The sequence below is a fragment of the Bos grunniens genome, chromosome X (assembly GCF_055505025.1).
Source record: "Bos grunniens cultivar Pamir isolate PY7600 chromosome X, Bosgru_T2T1.0, whole genome shotgun sequence".
Taxonomy (NCBI): domain Eukaryota; kingdom Metazoa; phylum Chordata; class Mammalia; order Artiodactyla; family Bovidae; genus Bos; species Bos grunniens.
Genome location: NC_141194.1, coordinates 133354054 through 133372610, shown reverse-complemented (window position 1 = coordinate 133372610; position 18557 = coordinate 133354054). Strand labels below are relative to the sequence as shown.

Below are 18557 nucleotides of genomic sequence, written 5' to 3'. Positions count from 1 at the left end.
TTGGTCAGCACATCTTCTGTTGCTATTACCTGCACTGATTAGGGCTCAACATTTCTGCCAACTGACTGACTGTAAAGGAAGTTTGTGGTGGTGGTATTTGTTTGGGTTTTTTCATTTTCATGCAAGGATGTTGTCTACTTTGAAAGGAGCAGAACCAATTTGTATGTCCCTAGTTATGTGAAGCCAAGAATGAAAACCTTAAGAAATTAGCACATTTATCCCAGTCACATTTTAGGGCCCAGCTAGATTGGCACCATGGAAAGTCCACAACTGGCTGCCTCTTCATTGGCCACCTGGCCTCAGTGTGGGGGAGAATGCCCTGTGGGCTTGTGGGTACTGCTAACAGGCAGATACTCCATCTCCCAGATTGGCCTTTGGAAAAAAGAGAAGTGTTCTGGCCCATTTCTGCAGTGGGAAGCAGGTTCTCATGACTGCCCCTCTGACTGTAGATGCTGGAGTTGACAGTGGCATGACCATGCATCCAGTGCCTCTTTCAGTCTGCATTCTGGCCCTCTCTGTACTAACAGCTATGCTTGACCAATGGCTATGCTTTCACAATGGCTTTCCCAATGACTCAGCAGGTAAAGAATCTGCCTGCCAATGCTGGAGACACAGGAGATGTGGGTTTGATCTCTGGATTGGGAAGATCCCCTGGAGAAGAGAATGGCTACCCATTCCAGTATATTCTTGCCTGGAAAATCCCATGGACAGAGGAGTCCAGTGGGCTACAGTTCATGGGGTTACAAACAGTTGGACACAACTGAGCAACTAAATTTGCTTTCATGCTTCACAAGGAGTGGAAATGAAGTCATTCAGGTTAGGGGAGTGAAGACAAGCTTGCCATGGACCTGTTATGAAAGAGAGAAAGATTCGCAAAGAGGAAGGAAGTTGGAGCAGAAAGGAAGACTTCTGTCCAGAGGTAAATTCATTCAGCCAAGACCATTAATTCCAGGCCAAAAATTGTAAGTCCCTTCTATTCTCCTCGAAAGGGCACTTAGGTATTTAGGGTGCTCTTAGCAGGGAGGGGTAGGCAGCAGTTTCTGCTACTGCCCTCCTCCCCCACTCCCCTTCTGAGTGATGCCACTGTCTAAATCCACTACAACTCACTCTCTGGGGTACAGGAAAAATCAGATCACTCTTTGGAAAAGTTAGATTTTGTACCAAGGCCAGGAGCTGGGGCATTAATCCTGAGTGACTAAATGAATTGTTAAAACAAATCGGGCATTGAGCTTATTATCTGCCTAGCCCAAGACAGAATATTTGGGGATAGGAAATATACATATGAAACATTAAATGAGGCAGCATGCTAGAGGCCATGAGGTTCAGACTTACTCTTAGTTACTTTATGTCATATGTACACCCCCAAGTGAAATAAAGAAACAGTTCTAGAGAGGGAAAGGTGAGCGATTTGAACCCTTAGTTCAGTGGCCCACAAATGGGAATTATTTGTCTCCCTGGTGTCATTTGGCAGTGTCTGGAGACATTTTTAGTTGTCGCAACTAGGGGATGCCACTGGGGCATCCAGTGATCAGAGGCCAGTGGGCGGCTGAACGGCAGAGTGCGTGCAGGACAGCCCCACAACAAAGAATCATTTGGCTCACAATGTCAGTAGTGCCTCGCTTGAGAAACCCAGCCCTAGGGCCTTGGTTGTCCATTTCTAGTAGGTGTCAGAATCCCCTGAAGGACTTGTTAAAACACAGATTGTTGGGCCCCATCCCCAGAGTTTCCAATTCAGTAGCTCTAAAATGGAGTCTAGGAATCTGCTTTTCTAACTAGTTTCCAGGTGGTTCTGAGGCACCTGGTCTGGAGACCACACTTTCAAGAGCCCCTGACCTAGTTCTCCACTCTAATTACCCTTTCAGCTATCCACCTGCTTGAGAATGTGGTGCGACTCCCCTTAGACCAGAGTCTTCAGATTGCTATTCATCCTCACAAAAGGAGGAAGCAAGAGGCTCCTCTTTAAGCAAAAAGACTTCCCAGAGACTTAATTAAAGTTTGGGAAAGCATCCTGGGAGGCGGGGGGGGGGGGGGGGTCAATACAATCGATCCAAATAAATTCTTTGCACATAGAAAATAAAACTCACACACACAAAAATAAATTTGATCAATAAATTAGTAAATTCAGAGTGAGGAGGGAGTAATTAACAGGCCCATTTAAAGCGCAGAATACATTAAATACAGAATGAGTGACTCCTCCGGGACCACTGAAGCAGGAAACACCGATGTGTTAGAAGATTAGAAACATATTTCAGCAAGGAGAAAAAAGGAGAGAAAAGGGAGAGTCCCAAATGATGAAGATGCCAAGGGGGTGTATGTGTCAGAGTCTTTGGAGCCTTGGATTTTGAAATTCTGCAAAAAGTTTAACAAAACTGCAGCTGTGCACGTGTGCACTTCCCAGACACACTGAAGTTTTAAGAGCTGCTGCAAGAGCTCACGGGGCCACACCTGGCCCTGAGCAGGTACCCTGTCAAGTCCCTCTATTTAGGAGTAAATAAAAGCATTATCCCAAGTCAGCTGGAGCAGAGGCAGACCTCGGAGGTCCAGAACAATTCCAAAATGATCTTGGATGCCCGGGCAATTTATAACAAGGGTCCCCAACCTCCAGGCTTACCTGGTGGCTCAGATGGTAAAGTATCTGCCCACATTGCAGGAGACCCAAGTCTGATCCCTGGTTTGGGAAGATCCCCTGGAAAAGGGCATGGCAACCCACTCCAGTCCTCTTGCCTGGAGAATTCCATGGACAGAGGAGCCTGGTAGGCTACAGTCCATGGGGTTGCAGAGAGTCGGACATGACTGAGTGACTAACGCTTTCACTTTCACCCAACCTCCAGGCAGTGCACCAGCACCCGTCAGATCAGCGGTGGCATTAGGTTAGCAATAAAGTGCACAATAACTGTAACACACTTGAATCACACCCCCTTTCCTGGCCCATGGAAAAATTGCCTTCTGCGAAACTGGTCCTTGGTACCAAAAAGGCTGGGGCACTAATCTATAAGATCCCCTGCTAGAGAAACTGAGGCCAAAGCAGACACCATCGACTGTTCAAGCCAAAGCACTTGGTTGTTGGAAGTCAAGTTCTGAGGCAGTTTACTATTGAGGGCAAATAGAAGGCCATCGTACTTCAGACACACACACACTAAACACATTCTCCCCAAGAGCGTGTGGAGCATGAAGGAAAGCAAATGTGTGACAAATGGCAGAGCCAGAAAGGTATAAATTATTGCTCAAATGAGCCAGGATATACCCAACCTCTAAGTCAGATATATAGCAGGATCTTGATAAATGTCAGATCCCTTGCTTTCAGGGTGATTTCAGAGTCCAGTTCCCCACTTAAGCCCCAAGTGAGTCCCTTGAGGTTTCTGTCGGTGATGGAAATTTTAAACTGGACCAGCCATGAATATGAATCATTGGGATCATTCCTTTAGACCTGGTGCAGAACCAGACCTTGGCTAAAAACTGCATCAGCAAGAAACAGACCTTTCTGGCTTCTCAGCCTCCTTACCATGCCTCTGGAGACCTCTAGCACACTTGAGTAAGAGCTTATCTTCCTTTAAGGGAGCTCAGACAGCCTAGTGCCATGAATTTCACTGCAGATTAGCAAAGGGCTGGGAAGAATTTTTTGCTTTCCACAGACCCCTAGTCCCCAAAGACCATTAAGAAGAATCTTTCCAAGCTTGGGGCGGGGGTACCCAGATTTCAGTTCTGAAGACTGAATCCAGTGTTCTGAGTCTCCTTTTCCTCCCAGGAGTGTGGGGCCCAGGCCTCAGCTTTTAGCAGAGTGGGTGGGAGGTTGCTAGGCTCCGAGCTGCCGCCTCTGTTTTTTTAATTTCCCTCCACTGCTTTCCATCATGCCTTCCTCATTAGCTGGATGAGAAGGTTTGTAGAGCCAAACCGGCAGCTGATTCCCTCAGGCTATGTTTTAGTTCTAGGGCTTCCTGGAGCTTTGGTCATAAAGGCACCTCCCAGGGTGAGCCGACTAGCCACACGATTGGCTGACACTTGGCTATGAAGGGCAGAGGCTGAAACCACTTTCCCAGAGCAGCCCTGGAGCATCCCAGGCGGTGCCGCCTTTCTTCCCGACCAGACACAGGCCCCGCTGCGGAGCTGGGGGACTCATTCTGAGTCTACTGTGCCCTTCCAACCTGCTGCTCCAGCCTTGGCTGTCACGGCGGGTGGCTTACATGGTCCTCCAAGTGCAAGGTCACTGAAAAGGCATGGAGCTGCAAATTCCCAGACTCAGGGAGGGAGGCAAAGGAGGTTTGCAGGCACGCCAACTACACTGGATTGCAACATCCTGGCAGAGAGGCAACCCACCTTTGAACACCTCTAACGGGAGGAAGCTCTGCACGCCATGACGTGGCAGGCCTTCTGCTGTTGAACAGCTCTCGTGGTTAAAAGGCCATCCTCTTACCCCATCCCCATCTGCCTCCCTAGATTTCCTATGGAGCTACACGGAATATGTCTGCTGCTCCTGCCATCTGACGCTGTTTCCATTTGTGCACTGTCTTTGCAGCCACACTATCCAGATGGTTTGTGAGAGTGTGGACCACATCTCTGCTCCTTCTGCAGCCCCATGGTGTTGGTGGCAGGCTCTAAGGCTTCTGGGTAGTGTTCTCAGTTGCGCTCCAAGTTTCTGTACCTGTGACTGTCCCCTCCCCAACCCCAACATGAATCATGTTCATTCCAATTCCACCCCTCTGCTCAGACCAGGGCCACTACTGAAGGATAAAGTTCACGGACATCCTTGGGAAACATCCACTGTAAAGAAAATGATCTGCTTCAATGCCAAGCACATCTTTCCTCCAACACACACACACACCCCAGCATCCATCATTGTATCTAGGTTAATGTCAGCACAAACAAACTTTGAGGGCATCCATGAAGCGGGAAAGTTAAAAGTGTCAGTCGCTCAGTCGTGTCGGACTCTTTGCGACCCTCTGGACTGTAGACGCCAGGCTCCTCTGTCCATAGAATTCTCCAGGCAAGAACACAAGAGTGAGTTGTGTTCCCAACTCAGGGATTGAACCTGCGACTGCTGCAATGCAGGCAGATTCTTTACCATCTGAGCCACCAGGGAAGCCCCAAAAATACTGCAATGGAAAAGGAAAGTCTCAAAATGCAATTTAGAACCTGAGGAGGATGAGTAAAATGGAAACCAAGAGCACTTCTCACTTCTTGCCTTGGGGCTGTCTCAGCACAACAGCAGCTACATCTCCCTCCTGCAACCATCTGTATCTGTGAGTTAGTCGCACATGCAGCAATAAGGACCCCACGTCCAAAGAGCCAATTGTAACCAGGGCACAGCACCACTGCCCTCCTGGGATGTCCTTTGGTATCTGCTCTCTAAAAATCCAACTCCTACCACTCATCAAACCTCTTATCCAATCAGACAGCTTCCAGAAGTGCCCACTTCTTTCCTGAACTCCAACTGCACCTGTCTATGCTAACACCTCAAATTTTAAAGGATATTTGACTTTTCTATTAGTCAAAAGTGTTTATATTTTGTCTACTTTAGACTACAGCCTCCTCAAAGGCAGGAACCATGATAGCGATACTTCTGCATATACCACAAGGCCTGGCACAAGGAGGGGCACACAGCTGAAGCTTAATTAAATGAGTGGTTTAGGGACTTCCCTGGAGGTCCAGTGGTTAAGACTCTGCACATCCAATGCAGGGGGCATGGGTTCAATTCCCGGTTGGGTAACTATGCTCCCACATGGTGTGCAGCCAAAACAATTTTTTTAAATGTTAAAAATCTAAAATTTAAGTTTAACAAAAAATGTGGTTTAGAAATATCTGGAAAGGAAGGCTACCAGTGAGTGAGTCAGGGAGACAGGTAACCTAATATCCATGCACTATCACCATATCGAGCACCTCCAAAGTATAAGGCATCCATCCATTTTAGTGGGATAGAACCCCATTGGGAAAAGATGGGCAAGTCCTCTCCTTACAAACCCAGAACACACAAATCTGTTTTTCACTATGCTGGTTTTCATACACACAAAATTCCAGCTGGTCACATCCTTTTGGCCCCATGTCAGTGCAGCCTTCATGAGGTGTGTCTCCAATAGTGAAGATGGGTTTGCCTGCACCAACCACAATCTCATACTTGGGACACAGTATCTGTAAAAATGACAGGTGAGGCTAGAGATGCAGCTTGGGAGAAATGCCCAAATTCAACAGCAAACCTTGTGAAGTTTTAGTGAGGAAAAAAGTCAGCCTAGTTGCTAAAGGTCCTTCTTAAAGTAAAAAAGCAAATGAGCCCCCAGTGTGTAAGGGAACTGGTATATGTGGTTGACAGGATGGTGTTATAATGCCTGAGGAGACTTCATCAAGCTCTAAATGTATGTACAAAATGTGGCTCCTGAGGACATGGAAGGGGCGCAGCCACCCTTTGTATGCTATGAATATGCCTCAAGGCCTCTTTACACATCCTCTGCCTGGATTCCACCCCTCCTGACTAGCTTTTTCTTGATTCCAAGGCCTCAGCCTAAATTTCACCTGATTCCAAAGAGACCTATGTAGAGAAGCTCCTCCACTGATATTCTTTACCTCTGGCTTCTTTCATTTGCAACTTAAAAAATATATTTACCTGCATTTTGTCTGTTTCCATATACTTGAACATAATAAGCTCCAGTGAAGATATGACTATGTCTGTTTCATTCACTGTGTCCCCATAGGACCATGCAAAATTAGTTCTCAAAAATTGAGATAAATGATTATGAGACAGTGTAGCAAAGCCAAAAACCCAGGGAATTTTACATCAAGTGATCTGGGTTCCAGTGTTAGCTTAGCCATTTACTAGCTGCGTAACATCAGACAAACTGCCTAATCTTTGAGCCTCAGTTTCTTCATTTTTTATATGAAAAAATAACTTCACCTACCTCACAATACTCTTTGGAAGAAAAAACGAAAATGAATGTGAAAGTAACTGGTACAAGGTTGAGTCCTGTACAAACATGAATTATTATGTGAGGCACCTAAAGAAGTATCTCTGCTTTCTCTAGGACATCCACCACAAAATCTCCTGAAAAAATCAAACTAGTCATACTCTTTGCTGAATGCTATTTCAGACATAAAATACATTGAAAACCATTATGAAACTTTACTGTAAGCATTTGACCTCATGGTTACCTGGCAGAGAGCAGACTCCTTAAAAAGGTGGGCCCAGGATAGATGATCTCAAGAAAAGGGGAGATGGAAGGAGAATCTTAAAATGTCCTGAAATGCTTTAAGCTCAGATGACATTTAGAGGGTGAGCACAAGCCAAGGGGAGGGGGCAACTGAAGTGAGGGCCCTGGCAGAGCCACTACACTGAGTCTTTAGGCAGAAGGAAGACAAAAGGAGGTAGAAGGGGCAGCTACAAACTTTCTCTCCTTGGCCTTGTGCATCTCAGGGACGTTTGACTTTACAGAGTCCATGTGTGTGTACTGCAGGGAAGGGAGGGAGGCCAGAGAGCAGGAAACTGACGCCAAGGGAGCTGTACTTAATCATAATAACCATTAGTATTGACTTTGGTGCCATCTTAAAGGAGCCATTTGTTATAAGAACCAATAGTCAAAACCCCTAGTCAGCCAGGCTTTGTCTTATGAGCTCTAAAAATAATGGTATTTTGCTGTTCATCTGTTTTAATTTTCCAAATTCAAATGCAATTTGAAATCAATTCAAAAATTGATTTCTTTCTTCTAAACAAAGAGATGTTAAAAGGAGAAAGGAAGGAAGGAAGAAAGGAGGACAGACAAATCTGGCTTTTCAATGAATCACATAATAATACCCCAAAAGCAGGAACCCAAGGCAGTAATTATTCCCCTAACTGAGAAGTATGAAAGGAAAATGGGTGAGAATTATGACCACATGAACAATATATAAAACCTCTCCAGAGCTGAGACCAGCAAATCACTTACCTACAGCTTCAGCAGTGACATATAAAAGCTGGAAGAAACACAGTTAAGGTCAATTGGCTTCTGGTTTATAAAGCACCACCTCATTTTAATCAGCTCCCCATGCCATGCTGCATCTCCAGCTGGCAAAAGGGCTAAGTGAAGTTAAGAGTTGTTTGCTCTTTTTCAAGCAGCTTGAAAACCAAGTGGAAACAGCAGAATGATCTTGTTTAGAGTATGGGAAAGGTCAGCAGACTATTTTCCAGCCAGGCCTTATGAGTCTGTCTGCACCTTGGTGTGGTCACCACAATCCAGGGTCTGGCACTCTAGAGCCCCTTTGTTCTGTCAACCTCCCCAGCTTCCAGGGACCGGTTCACAGTAGCCAAACTGAAATAAACCGACCGATAACCTGGACCACCAACTTAGAGGGACAGATGGTGGGATAGACCTAACAGCCGGAATACTTGGGCCCACTAGCCTACTCTCCAGGAAGAAAACTGAACTCATTAAACAACTCAAAAGATGAGAAAATAAAGATAAACTACATCCATTTAAATCTAGGTTCATGGCTTCATGTAACGTGATTCTTTGGGCCTAAGTTTTCTGATCTGTATAAAGAATAGTGTTTACTACTTACCATTATTTATTTTTAGGATATCTGAAAAACATTTTGTGAACCAGAGAACATGACAATTGGAGTAGTCATGCTTGGCAATAAGATGGCAGTTTGGTGCACATAGAATTTGAAAAAGAGGAGCTAGAGAGTTCTACAGGCAGTTTTACCCCACTCCAGTGGAACCAAACACAAATCCTTACTATACTGTTTTTCTAAGGACTCAGAGCCTCACACATAGTCTCCGTGCCCTGGACACATGGAGAAGTCTCAGTCTCTAGCACCTTTTTCAAAACTCCTTCTTAGACACCCAAACCTTCCATCATCCTGCTATCTCCTCGCGAAGCACAGGCTGAAATGATGGATGCTGTCTGCAGAGTCTGTGCTGTGAATTCCCTCCTAGGTGGACATATTCCTGGGGACACTGCCCTGCCTGGCACTGGACATGATCACACCCGCAGCTACACATTCACTCCTGTCTTGAGATGCTGCTACAAGAAATGGCACTGATCCACTCCAGGAAGATTCCTGTTGTTTTCCATCTCAGAGGGGGTGTCTTTTTCTGATCTGATCCCCCAAGTTCCAGCTGTGCCCCTCTGTTAAGAATGATGAGGGGTTCTCACTCAGAGCCAGGACAGAGGGAGGTGAAACTGGGAAGGGGCAGTGACAGCACAGAATGGATGGTTCTAGACCACCCGAGATCCAAGCATTCCCCTGGGACAGAGAAAACTGGGCATCATTCACTCTAGAAAGAAGCAGGATGAGGGACACAGAGGCCCCAAAGGCAAACCACAGAAGCCAACTGGTGAAGCCAGCAGGGACTTCCCACTGTTCTTGGAACACAATCCAAGCTGCGTATCCTGGTCCATGAGGCCCCGAATGACCTAGACTCCACCTGCTTCTTCTCATACGCTCACTGCCCCCACCCCATCACTAGCTCCATCCACAGTGACCTTCTTTATGTTCTTTAGGCTTGCCAACTCGTTCCCAGGCCTGAGTCTGTGCACCTGCTCTTCCTCCCATCTGGGACCCTCTTCTCCTATATCTTTGCCTGGCCACCACTCAGGTTTCAGCCCAAATGTCACCTCCTTTTCTGATGGCTTTTCTACCAATATTTCCCAATCCCTCAGCCATTCTCTCTCCTGTTACCATGTTTTATTTTCTTCTTGGCATCTACTCAACATTACTTTCTTATTGTCTTGTTCTTCTTCCACAAGAGACAGGACAGAGAACCAAAATAGGTGAGGCTGAAGCACTGCAAATCAGAGCAGTTAACAAGATGTGCTGAGAGAGAGATTCTGGAAGATGGAGGAGAAATTCTTTGTCTTGTACATTTAAATAGGCCACAGTCAACATGCCTGGGATATCCACTCTGTAACATCCCCTTTGCATCAACTAGGTCCTGCCTCCTGTCTCCCTGAAAGGGGCGAAGGGGAGGCTACTGCTCCTGTGCTAAAGAAGGAACAGTATTAGAATTCCCACAAAGTAGAAATCGCAAACATTAATTGAGCAACATAAACCAAAAAGTTTAAGGTCACTTCACTGAAAAGATAATGTGGGCATGTCTGCTTTTCTCTCAATCACTTGCCCAGCTTCTAGACTCCATTCTGTAAGCCTATTTGCCTGGGGACTCTCAACTGCAAAAGAAGTCCTCTATTCTTCAGCTTCAAAACCTATAGCTAATCTTAATTTGGGACATTTGTAAGCCCCATTCTTTATCATGCCTAAACCATATCCCCTGGTCCATCTTTAACAGATAATGTTGTTTTTTTTTTTTAGATACTGGCAGAGGGATAATAGAATGTGTGGACTTAGGTCACTGAGGTTGTTACATTGGCTCTGCCATCTACTGAGTAATCTTGGATAAGCTATTTAATATTTCTATCCCTTAATCTTTTCCTATATAAAATGGGACTATTAATATCAACCACATAGGGTTGATATAAGGGACAACATGACACAAAATATCTAGCACAGCATTAATAAATTTTTTGTTATTATCACTAACAAGAAGTAGTAAAAGGTACAATATTGATCTCCATCTAATTCCTTATGTTTGTTGTCAATTGATTAGAGATAAGCAGGGTATAGAGGTACACAAATTAGCCTCACCAATCTCCAACATGGCCTGGAAAACTTAGGGGATAAACACAGAGAGTGGTGTTTGGGGGAACTAAAACACTATTGGGTTGGCCAAAACGTCCATTCGGGTTTTCCCACAACATTTTGCAGAAAAAGCCGAATGAACGTTTTGGCCAACCCAGTATATCATCAAGAGGCCAGATTTTTTGATCAGGCTTACCAGCACTGGTCTTTGAAGCCTTAAATGTGGCTTCATCTGGGATCCTCAGGTTTGGGTCTGGGGTCATGATTTGTACCAAAAGAAAATTATTTTTGGTGTCTGGGGTCCTACAGGGAATTAGCCTTATGAAAGAGCAAAGTGAGCTCCAGAGTCGGGAGAAGCACTCTAAGAACACTTGGACTACAAAGGCAGTAGGAGCCCATGAGCTTCAGAACTCCTGGGGGAGAAGGGTAAGGTTCTTACTAGACTCAGGAATGTTGCTCAGATGCTGAGTCATGTACAACTCTTTCCGACCCTATGGACTGTAGCCCTCCAGGCTCCTCTATCCATGGGATTTCCCAGGCAAGACTATTGGTGTAGGATGCCATTTCCTCCTCCAGGGGATCTTCCCAACCTGAGGGATAGAACCCACATCTCTTACATCTCCTGCATTGGCAGGAATGTTCTTTACCACCAGCACCACCTGGAAAGCCCAGACTGAGAAATGGCTCACCTCAAAACAAGCTAGTATGAGCATTAACTGATCGGTAGCATATGACAGTAGTTAATAGGCTCAGCTTTGTTTTGTTTAGGAGGATTCCTCCTGTTACATGTCTTAGCTAGGACTGCAGTCCAAGGCTCGAAAACAAGTGACTAGATTCTTTGAGTTGTAGTACAATAATATGCATCTTCCCTCATAGCTCAGTCGGTAAAGTATCCGCCTGCAATGCAGATTCCTGGGTTGGGAAGATTCCCTGGAGTAGGAAATGGCAACCCACTCCAATATTCTTGCCTGGAGATTCCCATGGACAGAGAAGGCCAGCAGGCTACACAGTCCATGGGGTCACAAGAGTTGGACACAACTTAGCATCTAAACTGGAGAAGGGAATGGCAAACCACTTCAGTATTCTTGCCTTGAGAACCCCATGAACAGTATGAAAAGGCAAAATGATAGGATACTGAAAGAGAAACTCCCCAGGTCAGTAGGTGCCCAATATGCTACTGGAGATCAGTGGAGAAATAACTCCAGAAAGAATGAAGGGATGGAGCCAAAGCAAAAACAATACCCAGCTGTGGATGTGACTGGTGTTAGAAGCAAGGTCCAATACTGTAAAGAGCAATATTGCATAGGAACCTGGAATGTCAGGTCCATGAATCAAGGCAAATTGGAAGTGGTCAAACAAGAGATGGCAAGAGTGAATGTCGACATTCTAGGAATCAGATAACTAAAATGGACTGGAATGGATGAATTTAACTCAGATGACCATTATATCTACTACTGCGGGCAGGAATCCCTCAGAAGAAATGGAGTAGCCATCATGGTCAACAAAAGAGTCCGAAATGCAGTACTTGGATGCAATCTCAAAAATGACAGACTGATCTCTGTTCGTTTCCAAGGCAAACCATTCAATATCACAGTAATCCAAGTCTATCTCCCAACCAGTAACGCTGAAGAAGCTGAAGTTGAACGGTTCTATGAAGACCTACAAGCCCTTTTAGAACTAACACCCAAAATAGATGTCCTTTTCATTATAGGAGACTGGAATGCAAAAGTAGGGAGTCAAGAAACACCTGGAGTAACAGGCAAATTTGGCCTTGGAATACGGCATGAAGCAGGGCAAAGACTAATAGAGTTTTACCAAGAAAATGCACTGGTCATAACAAACACCCTCTTCCAACAACACAAGAGAAGACTCTACACATGGACATCACCGGATGGTCAACACCGAAATCAGACTGATTATATTCTTTGCAGCCAAAGATGGAGAAGCTCTATACAGTCAGCAAAAACAAGACCAAGAGCTGACTGTGGCTCAGACCATGAACTCCTTATTGCCAAATTCAGACTTAAAGTGAAGAAAGTAGGGAAAACCACTAGCCCATTCAGGTATGACCTAAATCAAATCCCTTATGATTATACAGTGCAAGTGAGAAATAGATTTAAGGACCTAGATCTGATAGAGTGCCTGATGAGCTATGGAATGAGGTTCGTGACACTGTACAGGAGACAGGGATCAAGACCATCCCCATAGAAAAGAAATGCAAAAAAGCAAAATGGCTGTCTGGGGAGGCCTTACAAATAGCTGTAAAAAGAAGAGAAGTGAAAAGCAAAGGAGACAAGGAAAGATATAAACATCTGAATGCAGAGTTCCAAAGAATAGCAAGAAGAGATAAGAAAGCCTTCTTCAGTGATCAATGCAAAGAAATAGAGGAAAACAACAGAATGGGAAAGACTAGAGATCTCTTCAAGAAAATCAGAGATACCAAAGGAACATTTCATGCAAAGATGGGCTCGATAAAGGACAGAAATGGTATGGACCTAACAGAAGGACAAGATATTAAGAAGAGATGGCAAGAATACACAGAAGAACTGTACAAAAAAAATCTTCATGACCCAGATAATCACGATGGTGTGATCACTCATCTAGAGCCAGACATCCTAGAATGTGAAGTCAAGTGGGCCTTAGGAAGCATCACTACGAACAAAGCTAGTGGAGTTGATGGAATTCCAGTTGAGCTATTCCAAATCCTGAAAGATGATGCTGTGAAAGTGCTGCACTCAATATGCCAGCAAATTTGGAAAACTCAGCAGTGGCCACAGGACTGGAAAAGGTCAGTTTTCATTCCAATCCCAAAGAAAGGCAATGCCAAAGAATCCTCAAACTACCACACAATTGCACTCATCTCACACGCTAGGAAAGTAATGCTTAAAATTCTCCAAGCCAGGCTTCAGCAATATGTGAACTGTGAACTTCCTGATGTTCAAGCTGGTTTTAGAAAAGGCAGAGGAACCAGAGATCAAATTGCCAACATCCGCTGGATCATGGAAAAAGCAAGAGAGTTCCAGAAAAACATCTATTTCTGCGTTATTGACTATGCCAAAGCCTTTGACTGTGTGGATCACAATAAACTGTGGAAAATTCTGAAAGAGATGGGAATACCAGACCACCTCATCTGCCTCTTGAGAAATTTGTATGCAGGTCAGGAAGCAACAGTTAGAACTGGACATGAACAACCGACTGGTTCCAAATAGGAAAAGAGTACATCAATATACAATACTGTATATTGTCACCCTGTTTATTTAACTTATATGCAGGGTACATCATGAGAAACGCTGGACTGGAAGAAGCACAAGCTGGAATCAAGATTTCCAGGAGAAATATCAATAACCTCAGATATGCAGATAGCAGAAAGTGAAGAGGAACTCAAAAGCCTCTTGATGAAGGTGAAAGTGGAGAGTGAAAAAATTGGCTTAAAGCTCAACATTCAGAAAACGGAGATCATGGTATCCTGTCCCATCACTTCATGGGAAATAGATGGGGAAACAGTAGAAACGGTGTCACACTTTATTTTTCTAAATAATAAAGTGGCTCCAAAAATCACTGCAGATGGTGACTGCGGCCATGAATTTGAAAGACGCTTACTCCTTGAAAGGAAAGTTATGACCAACCTAGATAGCATATTCAAAAGCAGAGACGTTACTTTGCCAACAAAGGTTCATCTAGTCAAGGCTATGGTTTTTCCTGTGGTCATGTATGGATGTGAGAGTTGGACTGTGAAGAAGGCTAAGCACCAAAGAATTGATGCTTCTGAACTGTGGTGTTGGAGAAGACTCTTGAGAGTCCCTTGGACTGCAAGGAGATCCAACCAGTCCATTCTGAAGGAGATCAGCCCTGGGATTTCTTTGGAAGGAATGATGCTAAAGCTGAAACTCCAGTACTTTGGCCAACTCATGGGAAGAGTTGACTCATTGGAAAAGACTCTGATGCTGGGAGGGATTCGGGGAAGGAGAAGGGGACGACAGAGGATGAGATGGCTAGATGGCATCACTGACTCGATGGACATGAGTCTGAGTGAACTCTGGGAGTTGGTGATGGACAGGGAGGCCTGGCATGCTGAGATTCATGGGGTCACAAAGAGTCGGACACGACTGAGCGACTGATCTGATCTGATCTAGCATCTAAACCAACACCAATGTGAAATTCAGGGCTTTGACGTTTTTAGTGTTGGGGATTGTTAGATAGAATTTGGGGCAGCTGACACAGTGCTATTAATATCTCCCTTGATCTTGTCTGAAGTTGCAGGCAGGACCAAGGGAGAAGCCTTAAAGGGACCAACCTTGGGTCTGTCTGGAAGGTCCACAGACTCCCTGGAGCCTCCTGTCCCCCTCCACTCAATTGATTCAGGAGGATCTGAGCTTTCTGTTTTTATAGTTATCTGGGAGTAAGCAGTCTATTTCCGGTATGTCTGTCAGGGAGCCAAGCATCATAGTAAGTAAGGCATGGCCACTTACCAACACTGTCTCCTCCTCATTCTACTTTTCCCATCTTTCTTCTATGCCTCTGTCATCTTATAATTCTATAGACCTTAAACTGAATGTTCCAAGTATTTTGCCTTGATACTTTGCTCTTTTCCAGGCCACACTCTGTAGACTAGACTCCTCCACTGCCAAAATTTCACCTCCAAGGAGATGACTCACTCACTGCATCCTACCTGCAAGGGTATCCCAGATTCCCACTGCACACCTCCTACATGCAGTGCTTTGCTGAGCTGGTAAGGGTGGAGAATCTTAGTTTTCCTTTTTGCCACTTTCACCTCCAGCTCTGCATCTCCAAAGATAAGGCTCTCTCCACAAACATTCTCTTCCCAGTCTGTCAATGGTCCCCATCAGAAGAACAAGCACTTCCCAGGTTTCAGTTTCATTTTGGAAGTTTCCACAAGGGAAACCCACGTGGCCGCTCTGCAACCCTTCATTCCCCTTTCCAAGGCAAGACTTGGCTTATTGGTGAGACTGACAAATAAACTCCTTGACTCAGTTCCTACTGTGCCAGGGGTTGGCAAACTCCAGCCCGTGAACCAAATCCAGCCCACCTCCTGGTTCTGTTGCTTTAGTTTTATGGGAACACGGCCATACTGGTTCCTTCACCTACACTCTGTGGCTCTCTCACACCTCAAAAGCAGAGGCAAGGAGAAACGACACACCAACCACACAGCCTGCAAAATATCAGCCATTGGCTCTGGCCAGATCAACCCTCGGGGAACACCACTGTTATCCAGCTGCTTAAGGACTTGTAATGGCCACCTGCTGCTGCTGCTGCTGCTGCTAAGTCGCTTCAGTCGTGTCCGACTCTGTGCGACCCCATAGACGGCAGCCCACCAGGCTCCCCCGTCCCTGGGATTCTCCAGGCAAGAACACTGGAGTGGGTTGCCATTTCCTTCTCCAATGCGTGAAAGTGAAAAGTGAAAGTGAAGTCGCTCAGTCCTGTCTGACCCTCAGCAACCCCATGGACTGCAGCCTTCCAGACTCCTCCATCCATGGGATTCTCCAGGCAAGAGTACTGGAGTAGGGTGCCATTGCCTTCTCCGAATGACCACCTACAGACTGCTAAATAAAGCCTATTTCTGTGTAAACAAGGAAGGGAGGATTTGGAGGGGGGGTTGAGACTTTGTTGCTATTTCTTAGAACTTGAAATTCTTGTTGAGAACAGGGATACACTTAAGAATAGGATGTTTTTAGTCTTGACCTTTTCTGGGTAGGGGCAAACTTGGGGCAATAAATACACTGTTAAATCCTCTCTGCCAGTGGCATTGAAACATATATTACCACATGTAAAAGAGCCAGTGGGAATTTGCTGTATGAGGCAGGAGCTCAACCCCATGCTGTGTGACAACCTAGAAGGGTGGGATGGGGTGGGAGGGAGGTCATGTAGGGGACATGTGTATACCTATGTCTGATTCATGTTGATGTATGGGCAGAAACCCACACACATCACAAAGCAGTTATCTTCTAATGAAAATTTTTTTAAATCCTCTCTGCCAAGGATGTTCCAACATAGCTGTGTAGAAAAGAGGTGAGAGAGAAAATACAAGGCTGCTTTCTGCTGTAGTTTGGTAAATTCAATGGAAGTAACTCCCCGTGTGAACCAGTTTCTGAATCTTGAGAGGAGGGGGCACATGTGAAAGAGACAGTAACAGAAGTTCTAAGAGCCTTAACTCCCATTTCACCGGTCCCAGGTGGCAAGGATCAGAAAGGCAGTTCCATGGAGATGCAGAGTTAGGACTGGGACTCTCCACTGAGTTCATTAATGAAAGAAAGAGCAACACTCCTGGGTGACGACAGGCTGGACTATTAATCCTCCAGGGTAAACAGAGCAATAGTCATCCCCGGTGGTCCAGTGGTTGAAACTCTGTGCTTCCAGTGCATGGGACGCTGGTTTGGTCCCTGGTCAGGGAGCTAGGATACCAAATGCTGCATGGTGGGGAAAAACAAAACCAGAGCAACAAATTGTGGTGTTAAGAGTTGACTCATTGGAAAAGACTCTGATGCTGGGAGGGATTGGGGGCAGGAGGAGAAGGGGACGACAGAGGATGACATGGCTGGATGGCATCATCAACTCGATGGATGTGAGTTTGAGTGGACTCTGGGAGTCAGTGATGGACAGGGAGGCCTGGCGTGCTGCGATTCATGGAGTCACAAAGAGTCAGACACGACTGAGCGACTGAACTGAACGGCTTTGCCCAACCACCAAAGGAAAGCACAAGCCTCTCTCTCCAAGTCCACAATAAAGAAGTTCTTGTGAAGGCTAAGGATCAAAACGGCCTCCAAGAACCCAATATGTACACCAGGTTAGGAGATACAGCATCTGGTGGAGGACAAGAAAAAATTCTATATGTAAAAAGTTCTATATATATCCAAAGAAAACTGCTCTTTCCATTGCTTCCTTCTCTGAGAAATAAGTCTTCCTCTTCAAGCATCTAACAAGAAGGACTCTTCATCACTTGTAAAGCCTAACAGGATCATGGTTGAGTCCAAGGTAAAGAAACCTAGCAACGACAAATAACGCCAGACCTGCTCTAAACTTAAGGAGAGAGGGCCCAACTTTCTTTGGTCTTGCTTCTGTGCTGAATTTCAGAAGAGTAGGGATGACATCGAGGGCCGAAAACCAAGGTTTGGCCCTAGGGGAAAAAAATTCAAAGAGGCTACTTGGTCTGCTTCTGGCCTAGGTGATAGGCACCAAGGACAAAGGTAGTCCCTTCAATAGTGAGTTGACCAGAAAGTTCATTTGGGCTTTTCTGCATCATCTTACAAACCTGAAGGAACTTTTTGGCCAACACAAGGTCTGGCTTAACAAAGCAAGGGGAGGGGCTTACCAAGGGGTTACAAGAGGCTTGCCCAAAGTAGTACTGCCCAAACGGAGCAAGTATAGCTTTATGAGGAAGACCACATTCTCAGGAGCCAGGTTCTCCGGGATCATCTTCCAGACCTGCTTCTTACTAGCTTTGTGACCTTGGGCAAGCTCTTAGCATGCCTAAACCTCTGTTTCCTCAGCTAAAGTGGGGAGACTAACACTTCCAAGTTTCCTAAGGTTGTTTTGAGGATTAAACAGAGTAATTCTCGCAAATGTTGTAGAACCATGTGCTCAACAAATGTTCAGTTCAGTCGCTCAGTCATGTCCGACTCTTTGCGACCCCATGAATCACAGCATGCCAGGCCTCCCTGTCCATCACCAACTCCCGGAGTTCACTCAAATTCACGTCCATCGAGTCGGTGATGCCATCCCGCCATCTCATCCTCTGTTGTCCCTGTCCCCTCCTACCCCCAATCCCTCCCAGCATCAGGGTCTTTTCCAATGAGTCAACTCTTCGCATGAGGTGGCCAAAGTACTGGAGTTTCAGCTTTAGCATCATTCCTTCCAATGAACAGTCAGGACTGGTCTCCTTTAGGATGGACTGGTTGGATCTTCTTGCAGTCCAAGGGACTCTCAAGAATCTTCTCCAACAC

General features: G+C 45.5%; 1 long non-coding RNA gene across 50 annotated transcripts in view; it reads right to left on the bottom strand.

The window, feature by feature from the left end:
* Positions 1-18557, bottom strand: part of LOC147341448 (uncharacterized) — a 406396-nt gene that overhangs the window by 92705 nt on the left and 295134 nt on the right. For 4 of the 50 annotated variants that reach the window (XR_015158744.1, XR_015158739.1, XR_015158737.1 and 1 more), the window contains exon 3: positions 7905-7932. The exons of the other annotated variants lie outside the window; for them this stretch is intronic. This is a non-coding gene — a long non-coding RNA (uncharacterized LOC147341448). The remainder of the gene's footprint in view (positions 1-7904; positions 7933-18557) is intronic. 50 annotated transcript variants of the gene reach the window in all.